Here is a 19779-nt window from a genome sequence, read left to right on the forward strand (position 1 = left end):
ATGGGGAGAGGGGACATGGCCAGCTGCTCTGCCAGCAGAATAAAGAGAGGTTTTGTATGGGCCCCGGGAGGGCCAGGAGTGAGAGAGTGGGCCTCGGTTTGGCTAATGTTCTGTGGAAGATGGTTCCTAAAGGGGTGGGGGGACCCTGGCAAGAATCACAAGGGAGCCATCTGAGAGGCACCTTCCCTCCCATAAGGGGAAGGGAGAGAAGAGGAGGAGGAAGTAGGATCTCCAGGGAACCCTGGCAGGCAGGGGCTAGAATTCTGCCCATCCCGGTGGGGCTGGGCCAGCTCCTGACAGCATCATACAGAGAGAAGCTTTCCCTTTCATGTCCCCTCTCCTGGGACTAAGCCAGTGCATTTGTGTCCTGAGGCAAACAAAATGCCACAAACCAAGTGGCTTAAACAACAGAAATTTCCTCTCTCAGCTCTGGAGGCTGGAAGTCTGAGATCAAGCAGCCCCAGCAGGCCTGTTTCTTTCTGAGGCTGTCGGGAGAATCTGCCCCGGGCTCCCCCTGACTCCTGGAAGCCTCAGGCACTCCTCGGCTTGTGAGCGACCTCCCCGCGTCTTCACGCCGTCTTCCCTCCACGTTTGTCTATCTCTGTGCCTAAACTTCCCCTTTCTAAAATTTTTATGTTATTAACTTTCTAAAATTTATGTACTGAAAAAAAAAAAGCAAGGTCTCATTAGCTGGGTGTGGTGGTGCACGCCTGTGGTCCCAGCTACTTGGGAGGCTGAGGTGGGAGGATGGTTTGAGCCTGGGAGGAGGAGGTTGCAGTGAGCCAAGATTGCACCACGGCACTCCAGCCTGGGCAACAGAATGATACCCTGTCAAAAAAAATTAAAACGGTCTCACTCTCTCACCCAGGCAGGAGTGCATTGGTGTAATCATAGCTCACTGCATTGAACTCCCAGGCTCAAGTGATCCTCCTGCCTCAGTCTCCTACAGACGTGGGACTATAGGTGTGTACCACCACGCCTACTATTTTTTTACATTTTTATTTCTAGAGATGGGGTCTTGCTATGTTGTTCAGGTTGATCTCAAACTCCTGGGCTGAAACAATCCTCCCAGCTTGGCCTTTCAAAGCTGGGATTACAGGTGTGTGTCACCACACGTGGCCAAATTTCCCTCTCTTAAAGAACACTAGTTATATGGGATGAGGGCACATCCTCATGTCCTCATCTTAACTTTGCCCATCTGCAAAGACCCTATTTGCAAATAAGGTCACATTCACAGGTACTGGGAGTTAGGACTTCCACACCTTTGTTGGGTGGGAGGGCCACAATTCAGCTCATAACAGCCAGAAAATAAAACAGAGATCACCCCCCCTACACACACTGCAGGCTCTCAGCCGGAAGCAGGCCCTGGGAGGAGAAAGAAAAAGCTCTAAGTTCAGACGAGGTCAGATGTGGTTTGGATATTCACGTAACTAAACTGATAGAGCTTGGGGGATGGAAGACAGAGAGAAAGATCCATCGTCAAAGCAATGCAGCAGCATCCACCGGCACCTCCGTCCAGGGCACAGGGGAGAACTGACCCACAGAAGGGCTGCGCGGGGGCAGTGAGGGTGGAGGATGGAGCCCCAGCGCGCTAGGCTCCAGGTCCCGCCTTCCACTCGAACATTTTCTCTCGTTTCAGTGTGCGATCCCCAGCCTCTGATGTTACACGGAACAAGCTACCCAACGAGTTGTGTTTTACATTTCCCTTTTGGTGTTTTATTTATCTGGCTTTAAATAGGCCTGGCTGAGAATATTTAAAATCAGAGGAAGTACGGCTGGACACAAGGCAAACCGTATTCCACACGCGCATTTGTGCAGGAGCAGAGTTCAGCAACGTGACGCTGCCTCCCAAGTGCTTGGGTTTTTCCCCCAACCTCTCTCCAGGACTCCGCCCCACCTTCCCAGTACTTAAAAGACGACGGCACTAACCAGCAATGAATGCCCCAGCTCGGGAGAGCAGCTTTGTGACTGGAAGGCCACGGCTTCCAGGAGCCTGAGGCGGGAGGTCAGCTCAGAGGAGGGAACAGCACAAGCCAGGCTCCCATGTTGACATGAAGCGTTCTCTGAGCCCAGCCTGAGCCAATACTAACACACACCACCTGTGCTGGCTACTGTCTAGCGGCCACTGGTCCCGAAACTCCACAGTCAGGCCATCTCTGAAGCAGCCAACACGCACCTACCTCCTGGGCAAGAACACGGATCTGTCATTTGCACTCGTGTATTTGCAATCGATGCGAACATTCACAGTCTTCTATACTGCATTTGGGGAACACGCAGCCATTTCAACTATGAAAAAAAAGAGACGGCAGACAACAATTTGAAAAAAGGAGACCAGGAGCATCATATTTCACTGAGTAAATTGACAAAAGGTCAAAAAGCTTGATCTTGGCCACTGATGTGCTTGGTCTGAAAGCTAAACTGCCACTTAAATATTCATAGGCAAGCGCGGTAGCTGCAGCCTCCGGTTGCCCTGAGTCCACAGAGGAGCAAGGCTGGGGCCATTTTACGAGGAAAAAACAAGCTCCCTCCCAAGCAGGGTTCTGGGCAGGAGAGGACTCTGCTCCTGCAATCAGCCCGCACCCACTGAGCCTTCGTTGCTGTGTCCTGAATCCTGGAAGAATGTGAGTGATGGTGTTGCACAGGGAGGCGGGTGGCAATAGACCAGGCGGAGATGCAAGTGCACAAGTGAGAAAAAATGCTGAAACTCTCGGCTCTATACCATGCTCCTGGCATCCTCACCTCACTCAACCTCCCTCCCTCCACCATGCCAGCCTCCCTCCCTCCACCACGCCAGCCTTCCTTCCTCCACCATGCCAGCCTCCCTCCCTCCACCACGCCAGCCTTCCTTCCTCCACCACGCCAGCCTTCCTTCCTCCACCATGCCAGCACAGGGACTCCCCATAAATCATCTTCATCCCCCTTTGTGGAAAAGACTGAAGATCTGGCAAGGTCAGGAGTGGGCTCACCCAGTGCCATCCAAGAGAAACAGTGTCAGCCACCTGCATAACTTTACACTGTCCAGTGGCCACCTTAAAAAAAGTGGAAGTAACAGATAAAACTAATTTTCATATTTTATTTCACTCCATATATCCAAAATATTACCATTTCAACATGGAATGAATTAATAATTAAAATTATTAATGTCGGCTGGGCGCGGTGGCTCACGCCTGTAATCCCAGCACTCTGGGAGGCTGAGGTGGGCGGATCACGAGGTCAGGAGATCGAGACCATCCTGGCTAACACAGGGAAACCCCGTCTCTACTAAAAATATAAAAAATTAGCCAGGCGTGGTGGTGGCACCTGTAGTCCCAGCTACTCAGGAGGCTGAGGCAGGAGAATGGTGTGAACCCGGGAGGCGGAGGTTGCAGTGAGCCGAGATCGCACCACTGCACTCCAGCCTGGGTGACAGAGTGAGACTCCGTCTCAAAAAAAAAAGTGGAAGTAACAGATAAAACTAATTTTCATATTTTATTTCACTCAGTATATCCAAAATATTACCATTTCAACATGGAATGAATTAATAATTAAAATGATTAATGCCAGCGGGGCGCGGTGGCTCATGCCTATAATCCCAGCACTTTGGGAGGCCAAGGTGGGTGGATCACCTGAGGTCAGGAGTTAGAGACCAGCCTGGCCAACATAGTGAAACCCCATCTCTACTAAAAAATACAAAAATTAGCCAGGCGTGGTGGCACGTTCCTGTAATTCCAGCTACTTGGGAGGCCAAGACAGGAGAATTTCTTGAACCCATGAGGAAGAGGTTGCAGTGAGCTGAGATCTTGTCACTGCACTCCAGCCTAGGTGACACAGCAAGGCTCCATCTCAAAAAAAAAAAAGAGTTATTAATACTATTTTACATTCTCTTTTTTTTCCCGCACAGGGTCTCACTCTGTCACCATGGCTGGAGTACGGTGGCACAATCTCGGCTCATTGCAACCTCCACCTCTTAGGCTCAAGCAATCCACCTGCCTTAGCCTCCCAAAGTGCTGCGATTATAGGCATGAGCCACCACGCCCAGCCCATTCTTTTACTACGTCCTCAAGAATCTTAACACGACACATTTCTGTTCAGTCAAGCCACAGTTCCAGAGCTCGATGGCCACAAGTGGCTCCTGTGTCTACGAGACAGGCAGAGGGCCGGGATAGCGCTGCATCATGTATTCAGGAAGGGAGCAGGTGCTGACATAAAACATCTGGGAGACCTCCAGGAAGCACGAACACCGCCCACAGCTCTTGGCTTTGGTAACTGGGATGTAAATATGCCGGAAGGCTGGGCTCAGTGGCTCATGCCTGTAATCCCAACACTTCGAGAGGCCAAGGCCAGTGAATCACTGGAGGCCAGGAGTTTGAGACCAGCCTGGGCAACATGGTGAAACCCCATCACTACAAAAAATACAAAAATTAGCTGGGCGGTCCATGCCTGTAGTCCCAGCTACTCAGGGGGCTCAGGTGGGAGGATCACCTGAGCCTGGGAGGCATCATCACATCGCTGCACTCCAGCCTGGGCAACAGGGCGACCTTGTCTCAAAAAAAAATAAAATTAATAAATAAACAAGCCCAAAGATTTGCCAGGAACCTCCTCTCTTCATTCTCTACCCTTCTCTCTGGAATCTCATGGGTATCTCCTCTCGGTGACTGTTCTTATTGCCACGTGAATGGGCCAAGGAGGACGGAGGTCTCTAAGGAGGGGCAGGATTCTGGTGGGAACCGTATAAGGGGAAGCCAGGAGACAGGCATGGCCTGAAATTGGGACGTGAATATGGAGAAATCTGGATGACGCTGGAGCCTCAGGGTTGGAAGAGTTGCGGTCTCTGGGCTGGTGAGCACAGACTCCAGCTGCCTCAAACTCTGGGGCAGTGACAGAAACTGCTCTCCTGCCACAGGCTGGAGGCTGCAGGAGTGGGCCCACCCTGCCTGCGCCCCCACCCCAGGTTCAGCTCTTTGGTGGGTGAGGTGGGGCACTTCCCTGGACCCTGCTTCTCCGATTGAGCATTTGAGGTAAAGACGCCAGAGCCCCTTGAACCCGTGTACAATTTCACATGGCGGCGTGCACCAGGGCTCTGAAGTGTCACAGCTGGCATTGTCACACAGTCCACCTGCATCATGGCCAGGCAGACTTGTACTCAGACACACCACCCGCCTGCCCTCTACAAGCCCCATGATGTTGAAAGTGACATAATTGGCCCAGCACGGTGGCTCACGCCTGTAATCCCAGCACTTTGGGAGGCCAAGGCAGGAGGATCACTTGAGCCCAAGAGTTCAAGACCAGCCTGGCCAACATGGCAAGACCCTGTCTCAAAAAAAGTTACATAATATCTCGGATTCTCAATTTTCTTACCTTAAAACCAGAATAACTGCCATGGTGGACAGCTGCCATTCGCAGTCTGTATTCCAGCAGCCATGCCTCCTCTTGGTGGCAAGGACACCTGGCTTTCCTTGTGGACTAATCTGTTGTTCCTGAACTGAGTCCAGGTGATCCGGGTGCCCCTGGTGCTTAGGGTCAGTCATGTGACCACACCTTAGCCAATCGGAGGGTATCATTCTCCTGGGCACAGTGATTGGCTCAGGGCTATGCAGGTGAGCTGAGCTGGTAATTAACTAGCCTCAGCATTGTTGTGGGAGTTATACAAAGAGGCTCCTTTCCATGGCCCTCTAGCCCAGAAGCATGTGAGCCATTGGCTGAGAAGTACAGAGAGACCAAGGATCTACACAAAGTATATGAGCTCCTAAACCATTACTGGTCATATGACCCCTTTGCACAAACTAAAAAGAGGTGCTAACTGCTGACAACTGTCTAGCGAGGTGAGCAAATCTGCAGTGCTGTGGTGTGTGTAGCAGGCGTTAGCATCCAATGTGGCATAAAGCTTACATAACTACACGCAATGACCCTATCAGTGCCCAGCCTCTGACAGATCAGTCTCACCAATAAATTCCCCTCTCTGCTTAAGCACAGTTTGGGTTAGAGTTTTGGTAACTGATGAGTCAGAGCTGATGCAATAACTACTGTCAGTGAAGATAAAATGAAGCCACCTAGATAAAAACCCGAGCCTCGCACCTGCAGAGTAGCCCCTTCATGAGTATGCATCTCTGTTCCTGGTCACAATTGTAGAAATGAAAGTTCCAGAACTCTGAAAGTCTGGACTGTGTTCCCTCTTCTCTGCACTATTTCTGTAAGTGTCACATGAGCAAGACCCTTAGGAGCTCTGAGTCTCACCTGTGTAGGACTGAAATCACCTGGGCTTACCTACTTGGAGGGAATGGGGCTGCACCAGGTGCTTCTGCAGGCTGCAGCCGGCCCCAAGCCCCAGCAGGGGTCACACGGACTCCACTGCCCTGAGCACTCCCTCCCAGGTGCATTCACTCCCGCTCATCACACAAGACCTGGATTATCTTCTCGGCTCCTCCAACAAATTCCCTAAATTTCACCCTCAATCCAGCCAGTAGCTGACCTGTCAAGCTCTGGGGAGAGGTCAGTCTGGGGCAATTCTCAGCAATGTGAAGGGTGCATGGGGGCTTGCACAGTCTGAGTCTCGTGTCTCCTCCTAGGCCAGCCAGTTTCAGCACCGAGCCACCTGGGAAGCTTTTAAGAATCTGGAGGCCGGGCGCAGTGGCTCACACCTGTAATCCCAGCACTTTTGGAGGCCGAGGTGTGTGGATCACGAGGTCAAGAGATCGAGACCATCCTGGCCAACATGGTGAAACCCCATCTCTACTAAAAATACAAAAATTAGCTGGGCATGGTGGTGTGTGCCTGTAATCCCAGCTACTCGGGAGGCTGAGACAGGAGAATCACTGGAACCCAGAAGGTGGAGGTTGCAGTGAGCTGAGATCGCGCCATTGGACCACAGCCTGGTGATAGAGCAAGACTCTGTCTCAAAAAAAAAAAAATCTGGATAGGCTGGGCACAGTAGCTCCCACCTGTAATCCCAGCACTTTAAGAGGCCAAGGCAGGAGGACTGTTTGAGCCCAGGAGTTTGAGACCAGCCTGGGCAACACAGCAAGACCCCATCTCTACCCCACAAAGAAAAAATAGCTGGGTGTGGCAGTGCACTCCTATGGTCCCAGCTACCTGGGAAGCTGAGTTGGGAGGACTGCTTGAGCCCAGAAGGTTGAAGCTTCAGTGAGCTGTGATCGTGCCACGACACTCCAGCCTGGGTGACAGAGTAAGACCCTGTCTAAAAAAAAGAATCTGGATGTCCCAGCTGTTCCATAGGATAATTAACCAGAATCTCTGTGGGTGGGAAAGAAGGCACCTGGATATTTTTAAACCATCCCAGGTGGTTCCCACATGCGGCCAAGTTTGGCTCTAACACCTTCAACCAGCAGGTTCTGCAGGCAGGAGGGGCCGGCTGGATTATTTTGCCAAGTGTCAAGAGGATGACAGTCAGGGTGGAGGGAGGGCTGGGATGACTGATGGTCAGAGGTCAAGTATCTGCCACCTTCCTCTCCTCCTGCTCCACCCCCTCAGAAGTTGCCGTCGACCATCCTAAAGACAGAGAGGAGACAGCCCTCTCCATGCGCCCTGGGACAGCCTGGGACGGGGCCAGGCACCTGTTGACAGAATTTCTGGCCTTTCATGGATTCAAATCCACATGCCCGGCCAAAGAATAAAATAATGATTTCAACTAGGGAAGTTCAGCAGCAGACAGAAAGCTTTTTTTTCTTAAAATTGCCTTTTTTTCCATTGAAAAGAGGAAGAAACGCAACTAAGAGTAAAAATTAGATTTATAAAAGTACAAAGTGCCAGAAACATAAATAGATGATTCACCAAAAAGACATTAAAATGCCACTCAAAAAATGAAAAGATGTTCAACTTCACCTGTAACAAGAGAAATGCAAATGAAAACTACACTGAGATACTCTCAAACTGGCAAGTTACCCAGCCTAGCAACACTGTGTGACATGGGTGCCCCCAGACGCCTCTGGGTGGGATAGGAGTCAGAACGGACCTTCCTGCTGGGTCCTTTAACGAAGCTTTGGGTTCACTGGCTTCCTGACTGGCAACCCTGCTTCTAGGAATTTACCCTCAAGGCAACATAAAAATGTCCTTTAATGATGTGCAAATACATATGCACAGGTTATTCCATGCCACTTTGTTAATAATTGTGAAATACCAGAAACAGCCTAAATGCTCACACATAGGCAGGTTGAATAAGCGCTGCCTTCACACAGCGAAGAACTGTGCAGGACCTGAGGAGGGGAGATCTCTGTGAAGCGTTGTGGAGCAATTTCCAGGCTATGTTGTGGGTTTTTTTAAAAATCTATTGTTTTAACTGACAAAAAAAATTGTGTATATACGTATTGTATATCTATAGTAACCCCTAGGCTCAAAAAAAAAAAAAAAAAAAGAAGTGTCAACAAATACTGAACCCTACTTGGTAAAGTCTTTTCCCCTAGGATTAAGCAGATAAATATGTATGTTGCCTAAAATAGAATCCAGGTTTCTCAGTCTCAGAGGAGGGAGTTGAAATACAGAAAGAGGAGAGGCTGGAATAAAACATGTGGGGTTAAATTGGATTTGAAAGCATCAAATAGAGATAAGTTGGAAATAGACACAGAAATACACACATATGCACGTGCACACACGCACACGCATGCATGCATGCACACACACATGCACACACACTTGCACACACGTGCACACACATGCACACACGCACACACGCACACACGCACATACACGCATGCACACGCATGCACACACATGCACACACATGCACACACGCACACACACATGCACACACACATGCACACACACGCGCGCACACATGTACACATGCACACACTCCCCATCCTGGCTCTGTCGACTGCAGGACCTGGAGGTTGTGATACCCCGGTTGTCAGCACTCCTTGCACCCAGATCTTGATTTCTAAATATCACTCGCCACCTAGAGAAGCACGGGCTCCTTCGGGAAGGGGCTAACTCTACAGCTGTGGCAGAGAAAGTATAGGTTGATCCTACAGCATCTCATTTCGTAGAAAGTAAGGAGGGACTCAGAAATGACAGCCACGTGTCCAAAAGACATGGGAACCAGCTTTGAAGGAGCTCCCACTGGCCTTTCAATTTCAGCTTTAAAATAATGGCAATAAATTTAACCTTGGAATAAAATAAGAATCCATCAGTCCATACTGATATAAATGAACATAAATAAAGGGGGGCAGGGCAGGGAAGGCTTTCCTGCCGAGGATGGGCCCGTTCACAGAGGCTGGAGGGACAACAGGAAAACTGCCCCTTGTACTAATCAATCAACCAGAACAGCGAGCAGTCTGGACCAGAGCCGCCCTCAGCAGGTGTGAGCAGCATGCCAGACTCCGATGAGGAACCGGAGTCTCCACTCACTCACCAAACCCTACCACAACTCCTGGCTACGTGAAGAGGGGGCCCTGGGAATTTCACAGGAGAGCAATTCAACCATGTGATCAAGTTAACATCCCCAGTAACATGACATCCTGAAATCACGTGTTTCCTGATACCATGCTCGGAGATGGAGGCAAATTCCTGAAAAAAACACAACACCCCGGCTCGCGCCTGTAATCCCAGCACTTTGGGAGGCCGAGGTGGGTGGATCACCTGAGGTCAGGAGTTCAAGACCAGCCTGGGCAACATGGTGAAATCCCATCCCTACTAAAAATACAAAATTTAGCCAGGCACAGTGGAGTGCACCTGTAGTCACAGCTACTTGGGAGGCTGAGGCAGGAGAATCACTCGAACCCGGGAGGCAGAGGTTGAATTGAGCTGAGATCGTACCACAGCGAGCCGAGATCACGCCACAGCACTCCAGCCTGGGTGACAGGGCGAGACCCTGCCTCAAAACAAACAAAAACACCCGAATCTAATTGTAAGGAAACATCAGACAAACCCTCCGTGAGGAACCTTCTGTAAAACTCGTGTCCTGCACTCTTCAAAAATGGTCCAAGGGAAGAAAGACAAGGAAACATTACAGGTTAAAAGGGATTAACTGGACACCACCAGTAAAAGTAGTACATGGTATAGGATTGGATCCTGGACAAGAAACACACACACACACACACAGCTCTAAAGGACCTTATGGGGCAACTCAGACCATCTGACTGCAGACTCATCACGATACTGCAGCCATGTTACACTTCCCCCTCTTGATTATTTCCTATGGTTTTGTAAGGAATGGTGCTGCTCTTCAGAAATGCATGCTGGGCACATATGGGGTGAAGGGAGTATCACATCTGGAACTCACTCTCAAATACCATTTGCCTCATCCTCTCTCCCTCTTTTTCTGAATCATCTGACAGCAACTTGTAGAAAAGAGAGAAAGACAAAGCTAACAGGACCCAAGGCTGGCAGTGAGTGGATCCTCAGGGGAGGTGTATGGGTTCTATCTCTGCACATTTTTTCGGTAAGTGTGAAATTATAGCAAAATTAAAAGCTACCAAAAAAGATCCCCCTTCTTTCTAAAATTAATACTAAGGGGCCTAAAACAAATGAACACAGAAGCACACCTGGAAAGTTGTTATTTTACCGGAACTTTGCAAGGGATATGGAAGCAGCAAGTGTGCAAAAAGAGAGAGTCTAAAACGTGGCACACCCCTCGCTTCTAAGGGGCTTGGCACAGGTCACCAAACCCTGGAGGACTCTCTATTTACCCACCAATGCCACTCATGAGCCACTCTGCAATACAATGACACCAAGCAGTATTGTCTTCCTTTATCCTAATGCTCAAAAAACTGCATATATTGCTAAAGGCAGGACTGCCTTTGCAAGACAAAGTTTCAGTCCAAGATACCAAATTGTGAATCACACTCAGTGCACCCCAGTTTCACTATCACCTGCTGTGAGTTCAATCCTGTGTCCTATAGAGGAGAGGTGGTAACTGTCCCCCATACCCAACACAGATCCTGGCATATGGAAATCAGTCAATAATGTTTACCAAAGGAAGGCAGGGAGGGGAGGGATGGAGGAAAGAGGGAAGGACAAGGGAATGAGGAGGAAGGGAGAAGGGAAGGAGGGGGAAGGAGGGAAGGAGAGAGGGAGGGAAGGAAAGAGGGAAGAAGGGGGGGATGGAGGGAGGAAGGGAGGGAGGAAGAGATGGAAGAAGGGAGGGAGGGAGAGAACGGAGGGAGGAAAGGAGGGACGGAGAGAAGGAAGAAAGGAAGGAGGGAGAGAACAAAAGGGAGGAAAGAAGAGAGGGAGGGAAAGAAGGAAAAAAGGGAGGGAGGAAAGGAGAGAGAGAGGGAAGGACGAAGGGAGGGACAGAGGGAGGAAGGGAAGGAGGAAGGGAGGGAGGGAGAGGAAGAAGAGGAGGGAGGGAGTGAAAGAAGGATGGGAAGGAGGGAGGAAGAGAGGGAGGGAGAAAAGGAGGAAGGGAGGGAGGGAGGAAAAAATGAGGGAGGGAGGATGGGAGAAAAAAAGGAGTGAGGGAAGGAAGGAAGGAGAGAGGGAGGGAAAGGAGGAAGGGAGGGAAGAAGGGACGGAGGGAGGAAGGGAGGAGGCAAGGAGTGAGGGAGGGAGTGAGGGAGGGAAGGAAGGAGAGAGGAAGGAAGGAAGGCAGGAAGGAGGGAGGGAGAAGAGGGAGACAACATCCCTGTCTTTCAGGGCAGAAAAGAGACTTGACAGTTTCCTGCCCCAGCTAGAAACAGATGGCTCACTTAAAGTGGATAATTTGAAGAGCACTGAATAGAGGAATTGTTTACAGAGTTGTCACAGGATACAGGAATCAAAAAGACAGTGATGTTTCCACAGTCTGGCAAAATCTGGAAGCCCACCTTTGTGAGAAGAGAGAAGGTATGAAGCGGCATGGGAGGAGAGCAATGTGGGGCAGGCACTGTGGGTTCGGGGAAAGGGATGAAGCTTCCAGCAGGGAGGAAACAGCCACCACCCTGCTTCCTTCCAGCCAGGACCCCTGGTGAAGGGATCATGCTGAGCCCCTACACAGCTGCAGGCAGAGGACTGGTCATGAAGGAAAGGTGGACCTTGTGAATAGAGGTCTGGGGCTTGGAGCCAGGTGATATCAGCCTGACCCCCAGGGAGGGCGGGGGCTGGAGCTGGAGTTTGATCACCTGGCAATGACTCCCATCAATCACACCCATGGAATGAAGCCCCAGTAAGAACTCTGGCCACCAAGGCTCAAGGAGCTTCCTTGCCAGTGATAGATGGGGGTGGTGCCGTGTCCTGAGGATATGGAAGCTTTGAATTTGGGACCCTCCCTCAGACCTGGCCTTGTGTGTCGCTTGACTTGTGTCCTTTATGACAAATCTGTAATAAGTATAGGACTTTCCTGAGTTCCCTGAGCCGTTCTAGGGAATTTTCAAACCTGAGGGGGATCATGGGAATTCCTCAGGTTTGCAGCCAGTTGTTCAGAAGTACAAGTGGCCTGAAACCCCTGCAATCCCTGAAACCACCTTCCTGGAGCTTGTAACTGGTGTCTGCAGTGCAGGGGCCTCAGGTGGACCATGCCCTTAACCTGTGAAACCTGACCTAATGCTGAGGAATGAGTGTCAGAATTGCATTGAGACCAAGTTCAAAGCGAAGGTGACGGTAAGAACACTCGATAACATTTTAGTGCTTCCAACATACAGGGTCCTGACCCCGGGCCCTACTCAGCCCCCACAAACAGCCTGTATGGCAGGGCAGCCTTAATGTCCTAATTTTACAAATACAGGGCCCGTGGCTCAGAGAGACATGGATTTGGGACGGGAGGCTGCACAGAATGGCTGCAGAGGGCACAGAAGAAACAGCGGGCAGCCTGCACACCTCCTGCACCCGAGGAGCTGCAAAGGCAAAGGAGGCAGCATGTGTGGGATGAGATGGTCAGATGGTCAGATGGTCAGATCCCAGGGTCCAGGTCCAGCCCATGCTGAGGTCCGAGGGGAGTGGGTGGATGAGCAGAAAGAACACTCGGAGGGGGAGGGGGGCCATAGGCAAGTGAAATGGTTTTATTCAGCAGCAGCTCTCATCAACAGCTTTCTCACACTGGCTCTTTACACCATCCACCCAGTCTCGGCTGCTTGAGCCGGTGGTTCCCACAAGCAGCTGCATGGCCGGCTCTCCCTTGCCCTCAGGGTTAGCAGCTTAACTCTTTCTCTCTCTGGGCACAAGCACAAGCTGTGCCATGCCATGCCACGCCATGCCGAGCTATGCCCTGGGCTCCCCAGATGGACAGCTCTGGTTCTCTCTCTCTCTCTTTCACTGGGTGTCAGCGCACCCACCATGTTAAGCCAAGTTGAGCCAAGCCAAGCCCCAAGAGCCCCTGTACAGCGTTAGAGGGGCAATTATATCTTTTGCAGACAACAGTGGCTCAGAGCCAAGTATGAACTTAAACAAACAGGTTATATAACACGTGGAGGTGTGTGCGTGCATGCCAAACTCACTGAGTCACTGTGGCCGGACATCTGCCTCAGCCTATCCTTAACCAAAGCACATCCATGTATCTTACAGAGACCAGCGGGAAGAGAATTCTGCACAGGGAACAGCCCAAACCAGGGCACAGGGGTGAGAGAGCACACAAGAATGTGATGAGACAGACATGGCTGAAGCAACAGGACTCATGCCTGGGCTGGTGGGGCAGTGTTCACAGCACAGCATGCAAATAGCACATGCTTGATAATTATGTAATAAATAGGCTAAAAACTGGAATAGTAGCTTGTAGTAACACAATAAGACCCAAGGGAAGACATATCAGATGATATGATTGGGCTCTGTGTCTCCACCCAAATCTCATCTTGTATTGTAATCCCCGTAATCCCCACGTGTCCAGGGAGGGACCAGGTGGAAGGTGATTGGATCATGGGGCGGTTTCCCCCCGTGCTGTTCTCACAAGAGTGAGGAAGTTCTCACGAGATCTGGTGGTTTTATAAGGGGCTCTTCCCCTTTCACTCCTCACTCTTCTCTCTCCTGCCGCTCTGTGAGAAGGTCAAGCTTGCTTCCCCTTCACCTTCCGCCATGGTTGTGAGTTTCCTGAGGCCTCCCCAGCCATGTGGAACTGTGAGCAATTCAACTTTTTCCTTTATAAATTACCTGGTCTTGGGTATGTCTTCATTGCAGTGTGAGAACGGACGAACACACTAGGAATGCAGGAGGTCCTTCCTAGTGCCTGTGGTCAGAATACCCTTTCCGAGTTTGCCAGGATTCTTCTCTCTAAGCAGTGTAGCCACTGATGGTAAAAACCACCCAAGAAGTAGCAAGTACCCGTACTTGGGATTTGTGGTGGGTTGAAGGCTGGGGCTCAGTAAGACACGTTTAGGCCTTTTTCCACAGAACCTATAAATGTCGCCTTATTTGGAAAAGAAGCTTTGCAGATATAATTAAATTAGGGATCTTGAGATGAGGAGAGCATCCTGGATTATGCAGGTGGGCCCTGAATCCAATGACTGCTGTTTTTATAAAAGACTCACAGAGGAGCACACAGACACACAGAAGAGAGGGTAACGTGACCCCGGGGGCAGACAGTGGAGTGACGCTGCCAGGAGCCCAGGAATGCCTACGGTTGGGAGAGACAAGGAAGGGGCCCTCCCTTGAGCTCTGGGAGGGAGCACAGCCCCGCCGACACCGTGATCTCGGCCCCAGGACCTCAGACTTCCGATCTCCAGAACTGAAGTTTCAGGACTCTATATTTATGGTGATTTCTTACTCATCGACGTTCTAGGGAGGCTTCGAGAAGCGGATCTTCCCGGCAGCCACCAGCGTGTGAGCATTTTGCCTCAGGAAACTAGAGGGCAGTGGTCATGTGGGTTCTCATGAACACGCCAGCCCTGCTCTCTCTCCTAGTTCTGGGCCCAAGGCCTTGGTATGTGCAGCTCCCTCCAACTGCGGCATCGTTTCCCCAGGTGTTCCATGGTCAGCTCCTTAGCCGACTTTATATATATTGAGGTCTCAACATAAAGTTTACACTTGTTCAGCACCGTGAAGCCGCCAGTCCAACACCCATTCCCAGCACCCTTCTCTCACACCCGCCTCCACTAGAGAGGCTGGAAAGGAGAAACGCTCACTGTCCCACACTCCCTTGCAGCTACGGTTGTCCATGGGGCATAGATCCACCCACCAGCTCATGAGAAGTCTGTTAAAGAAGCTTTAGGAAGACTTTTCTTTCCATTTATTTATTTATTTATTTATGAGATGGAGTCCCTCTCTGTTGCCCAGGCTGGAGTGCAGTGGCGCAATCTCAGCTCACTGCAACCTCTGCCTCCCAGGTTCCAGCCATTCTCCTACCTCAGCCTCCTGAGTGGCTGGGATTACAGGTGCCCACCAGTATATCTCTTTTAGTAGAGACAGGGTCTCACCATGTTGGCCAGGCTGGTCTCAAACTCGTGACCTCAGGTGATCTGCCTGCCTTGGCATCCCAGAGTGCTGGGATGACAGACGTGGGCCACCACACAGGCTGGGAGGGCTTCTGCTTTTCTGATATGACAGGAAAGTGGAAGGGGCTAGATGGGGCTGGTACCATGTTTCCTACCATGAGCACAGATGCGGTGCCTGGAGCTACAACAACCATTTTGTGACCTTGAGGTGCAAAAAAAAAAAATAAAACAAGAGACCCCGGCCCTGATCCAGTGTCACAGCTGCCCACTTCCAGACTTCTGATCAAGTGAGAAATGAAGCCCCCCTTGTTTACGCCACCTCACTGTCAGATGCCGTCATTCCTGACTGCTGTTTCCTCACCCAAGAGGACGTCCCTAACAACTCTGACTTGCATCTTTCCCTCCATCATCTCTATCACGTTTCTCTGATCAATTTCCCTTATTGCACAAACTAAAATTATCTCATTATTGACTGTTGCCTCCTCTATGCCACCACTGGGATTTAAGCCGCGTGAGAACAGAACCTTCTCCTAGACACCAGCCTATCCCCAGTGCCTAGATGGGTGCCTAAGAACACGAACCTCCCCACCCCAAAGATTTGTTCAAGCCAGGGTTGCTCAGTCTCAACACTATCGAAACTGTGGGCTGCCTCATGTGTTGCACAGGGCTTTCCTGGGCATCAAAGGATGTTTTACAGCACCGCTGGCTTCTACCAACCAGAGGCCAGCAGCACATCCCCACTCCCACCCCAGCTGTGATAACCAATAACTTCTCCAGACATTACCAGTGTCCCTGGGGGCAAAATCATCCGGTTGAGAACTGCTGGTTTAATGAATGGATTTACTGATTGCCTGAAATGGCCTCCTCCAAGTGCATGTGAAAATGATACAATATTGAAATATACTGGTAGATGAGAAAGGCACCAAAAAAAAATTATTTTCATGCCACTTAGAAGAAAATTATTTATTGTCACATGAATCACATGATGCTATGGTCAATGGGCCAGCATATTTGTGTACATGTTCCTGGGCATAATTTGAGATGATATGGTATGGTTTCAGAGTGGAAAAGGGCCACATTCTTACATTTCCCACCTCCAGTGGAAGCTGAAAACTCCACAGATTCGTGTCAGTTGGATGTCTCAGAACATGCCTCCAAGTCTCATCAATGCTTGGAGAATTCTAAGATAATTCCCTTTTAAACCCTCAAATCTCTCACTAAAAATGCTCTGCTCTAATTCTAAGGAAATTTCCACAGATGGAGACAAAGATAAATATGTGCTCTTGGCCAGGTCTGCATCTCACAATACGACTCATTAAATCAATTAAATCACTCGCTTGGCAGGATTATTTATGGAAATAAGAAATCGTTTTCCATCAGCAAGTTTGAGGGTGGCTAAACACCACTTCACGTCGGTAGGGTGGATTGAGCTCATGCTCACATAATTATGAACCAAACCTTCCATTTTGTGAGGCCTCTTTTCACTCTCCCAAGTGCTTCCAAATCCACTTAGGACCTTGTATCTCCCAGAGCAGTATCTCCTCCTGCAGAGGGGAACAGCCTCACAGCATCTCTATTTGCAGACGCAAACTTGAAGCAGCACATGGGCAAGTTGCCAGCTAAGCCAGAACCAGAACTCAAGATTACAACAGGAAAACCTCCACGGGGGGTTGCAGAGGCCAGCCTGGCGGGCAGGGAGTTAGGAGCTTTGGGGAACTGAAGAACAACTGCTCCCCTATGCAAGCTGATTGCAGCCGCTCAGAAACAGAGTGGGTGTCACCGGAGCCTCTCATTTCTTTTTTCAAGACAACTGTCAGAAGTTCAGGTTATGATAGGAAAGTTTTGCGCTTTGGGTTGTTAACATTAGCCACTGATTCAAAATTGAAAACACAGCGTTTACAGGCCTTATCCTAGTATTTAGATCCACACTTCATCACCTTCACACTTTCCTCTGCCCAAATTCCTTCATTCTTCGGGAAGCTACCTCAAGTCGTTTCCTTCTCAGAGATTTGTGCTGCTCCCAGGAAACAAAGGAAGCCCCCAAGAAAGAACAGTCTGCCTCAGAAAAAGGGCAGAGATTTCTCAGAGGAAGAGTTCCCACTCGAGGATGGAAGAATCACCAGTGCCTGCTCCCGCCCTTCCTAGAGGACCATGACTTGGGCTAAGTTGTTAGAGCATCCACACATCACTCCCCGTTTAGGTTCCTAGTAAATGGCAGGAGCTGCTCAGGCAGAGGAGGTGGGTCCCTCACCTGACAACTCAACTCATGGGCTGGCTCATCTGCCAACCTGATCCTGGATCTGGGACTGGCTGTCAGATTTCCCAGGGGCTGCCACCCCATCAACCTGTTGCCGGCACAGAGGCTAAAAGCCTATTCGGCAAAACCCTAAACAAATGGTTGGTACCCCCAAAACCAAACTTCGAGCTGCAGTGAGGGATGCTGAGGCGTGAAGAACCTTGTGATGACTCAGCTATGCCAGAATAAATCCCCGTGGCTCACCAGCTACTGACCTCCAGAGGCTGGGGAAGTCCCACAGCCCAGAGGCCCACAGAGCTTTGGGAAGAAGGCCAGGTGGGCGTGCTACTCGTGGGCCAAGGCCTGCCAGAAATCCTGCTTCCAGCCTGGATGAAAGGTTGTTGCAGTAGAACTGGAACTGCATTCATGGAACCTCAGAGGGTTTGGGTCTGTGTTCCCGCCCAAATCTGATGTCAAATTATATTCCCCAGTGTTGGAAGTGGGGCCTGGCGGGAGGTACCTGGATCATGGGGATGGATTTCCCTTTTGGTGCTCTTCTCACGATAGTGACTTACTGTGAGAGCTGGTTGTGTAACAGTGTGTAGCACTGGGCCAGGCACGGTGGCTTACACCTGTAATCCCAGCACTTTGGAAGGCCAAGGCAGGTGGATCACCTGAGGTCAGGAGTTTGAGACCAGCCTGGCAAACACGGTGAAACCCCATCTCTATTAAAAATACAAAAAAAAAAAAAAAATTAGCCAGGTGTGGTGGCACGCACCTGTAATCCCAGCTACTCAGGAGGCTGAGGCAGGAGAATCGCTTGAACCTGTGAGTTGGAGGCTGCAGTGAGCCAAGATCGTGCCACTGCACTCCAGCCTGGGCGACAGAGTGAGACTCTGTCTAAAATTTACAAAATAAAAAAAATGTGTGGCACCTCCTCCTTTCCTCCTTCACTTTTTCTCTAAGTGTTTGGTGCCTCCTCCTTCACTTTTCTTTCTCCTGCTCCAGCCATGTAAAACATGCCTGCATCCCCTTTGCCTTCCGCCATGACAAAAAGTTTCCTGAGGCCTCCCCAGCCATGCGTCCCATACAGCTGGTGGAACCATGAGCCAATTAAACCTCTTTTCTTTAGGAATTACCCAGTCTCAGGTAGTTCTTTACAGCAGTGTGAGAATGAACTCACACAGAACCAGAGGGGATGAGGACGTAGTTGTGCAGAGCAGGGCTGCTTCCTGGGGGACAGAGCAGGATGGCAGTGTGGTGACACCTGTGTGCACCTGGGCACCTGGGCAGTTCTGCATAGTTGGGCAAGCCAGGGACACAGCGGCACGCACCAACACCCCTGTACCATCCGTAACATGATCCATTACCCCTCACGTGGGTTATTTTAGAATTAGGGTGAAATGCACACAGCCTGAAATTTACTATTTTTATACAATATGGTGGCATGGAGTGGCTTCACAATGTTATGTGACCATCACCATTGCCCAGTTCCAAAACCTTCTTATCACCCCAAACCGAAACCCCATATCCGTGACCAGCCACTCCCCATGCCCCACCCCCACCCCCGCACCCATCAGCCTGCTTTCCCTCTGTGTGGGTTTCGCCTGCTTGGGACGGGTCGTGTACGTGGGATCCTGCAACACGTGACCTTCTGGGTCCGGCCTCTTCCACACAGCGTGTCCGCAAGGTTCATCCGTGTGGTGGCATGTGTCAGGCTTCATTCCTTTCCGTGGCTGAATCAGATTCCATCGTGTGGATGGAACACATTCATGTTTCGTTTATCTGCTCATCTGTAGAGGGGCGTGCAGTGAGCTTTTTACAGATGTTCCCACCCATTCATGTCACAGAGAGCATCATTGATCCAGAGACACAAATTACAAAAGGGCAGAGCCGGGGCTAGGACCCAAGTTGTCCTGAAGCACCACCTGTTGGCCGCCAAATAGTGGTTGAAGGAAGGGACGCAAGCCCTGGTTGACGGAGCCGCGGCCTCTGCTGAGACAGGCGGGTTTGTCCGCAGGCCTTCGGGAACCACGGGTGTCTCACGCTTCTACCTAAGGCCAACCACCAGGCCTCCTTCTCTCCTCCTCCTGCTCCACACAGCGCCCCATGGAGCAGACCTCCCCATCCAGCACTTGTCCTCATTTGCGTCTGTGCCCACAGGCTCCACTGCCCTAGCTCTGCCTGACCCACCACCCGCCCGCCTGCTCCGCACAGAGGCAAAATCTGTCCCTGCTGCGTTCCTGCCTCCCCTTCTCCAACAGAGCCCCTGCT

General features: G+C 50.6%; 1 protein-coding gene across 3 annotated transcripts in view; it reads right to left on the reverse strand.

Annotated features, from left to right (window-relative positions):
- RIMBP2 (RIMS binding protein 2) overlaps nt 1-19779 on the reverse strand; it is a 323541-nt gene that overhangs the window by 262853 nt on the left and 40909 nt on the right. The window contains exon 2 of one of the 3 annotated variants that reach the window (XM_054527742.1): nt 2181-2286. The exons of the other annotated variants lie outside the window; for them this stretch is intronic. The gene's annotated coding sequence lies outside the window, so the exon portion shown is untranslated. The remainder of the gene's footprint in view (nt 1-2180; nt 2287-19779) is intronic. 3 annotated transcript variants of the gene reach the window in all.

This window comes from Pongo abelii, chromosome 10, assembly GCF_028885655.2.
Source record: "Pongo abelii isolate AG06213 chromosome 10, NHGRI_mPonAbe1-v2.0_pri, whole genome shotgun sequence".
In the NCBI taxonomy this organism is placed as follows: domain Eukaryota; kingdom Metazoa; phylum Chordata; class Mammalia; order Primates; family Hominidae; genus Pongo; species Pongo abelii.